General features: G+C 42.2%; 1 pseudogene; it reads left to right on the forward strand.

Moving 5' to 3' along the window:
* The first annotated feature begins 220 nt into the window (after positions 1 to 220).
* LOC110210672 (ferritin heavy chain pseudogene) lies at positions 221 to 967 on the forward strand (annotated as a pseudogene).
* Positions 968 to 1,465: the final 498 nt, after the last annotated feature.

Consider the following 1,465-nt stretch of genomic DNA (forward strand, 5'->3'; position numbering starts at 1 on the left):
TCCCATTCTATTGTTTTTTTCTATTTCTTTGCATTTTTCATTTAAGAAAACTTTCTCACAGCCAGAAGCACAGCGAAAGGGAGTCCCTGCGGTTTCCTGCTTCAACAGTGCTTGAACAGAATGGCTGCTCGATTCCCGGCTGGAGCCGCCCTTAGCCACCTGTCCATCTTCACCTCCATTAACCAACTGCTTCCGTGCTCCCGTTGGAGCAGCAGCCTCCTCCTCCTCCTCCTCTGCCATCTCCGCTGCCATGACGACCTCATCCCCCTCTCAGATACGACAGAACTACCACCAGGACTCGTAGGCCGCCATCAACCGGCAGATCAACCTGGAGCTCTACGCCTCCTACGTCTACCTGTCCATGTCTTACTACTTCGACCGACGTGATGTGGCATTGAAGAACTTTGCCAAATATTTCCTACACCAGTCCCACGAGGAGAGGGAGCATGCTGAGAAGCTGATGAAACTGCAAAACCAACGGGGTGGTCGGATCTTCCTGCAGGACATCAAGAAACCAGGCCGAGATGACTGGGAGAGTGGGCTGAACGCAATGGAGTGTGCTCTGCACTTGGAAAAAAATGTCAATTAGTCTTTACTGGAATTGTACAGGCTGGCAATTGACAAGAACGACCCCCATTATGTAATTTCATCGAAACCCACTACCTGGAAGAACAGGTAAAGTCCATCAAACAACTGGGTGATTATGTAACCAACCTGCGCAAAATGGAGGCCCCTGATTCTGGCATGGGGGAATATCTTTTTGACAAGCACACCCTTGGAGACAGTGACAACTAGAGCTAAGCCACACCTGGCTTCCCCCACACTTGGGAACTGTGGGAGTGACTCCTACTGTCTTTCAATGCATGCATATTTTGGTTATCTGACCTTTTCATAATCTGTACCAAAAAAACTACCACCATTTACATCCCAATAAAGTGACTTGGTACTGATAAAAAAAAAAAGAAAACTTTCTTACATCTCCTTGCTATTTTCTGGAATTCTGCATTTAGTTAGGAGTACCTTTCCTTATCTTCTTACCTTTCACTATCCTCCTTTCCTCAATTATTTGTAAAGCTTCATCAGATAGCTATTGTGCTTTCTTGCTCTTCTTTTTTTTCCTGTTATATTGTGGTTCATATTTTTGTTCAATATTTCCCAATTACATTGTACTTGGAATGAATCTGATGTGGATTGCACATTAGAAATCTTTAACACAAATGTATATATGCATATGTACATACATGTGTGCATATATATACACAAATACATGTATGTATCTGTATGTGTATATATGTGTATGTATCTATATACATATATGTATCTATCTATCTGTGTTCTTTGGATTTGTCCACATGATCTGTCAAACTCATTTTTGAGATTTGTCACAAAATACTAGAGTGAAGTATGTGGTAATAGTTAAGAAGTTCAGCATGTTTTCTTTCATTAGCTAACAGCACAGTATTAA

The sequence above is a fragment of the Phascolarctos cinereus genome, unplaced genomic scaffold, assembly GCF_003287225.1.
Source record: "Phascolarctos cinereus isolate Bilbo 61053 unplaced genomic scaffold, phaCin_HiC Scaffold_9;HRSCAF=440, whole genome shotgun sequence".
NCBI lineage: Eukaryota > Metazoa > Chordata > Mammalia > Diprotodontia > Phascolarctidae > Phascolarctos > Phascolarctos cinereus.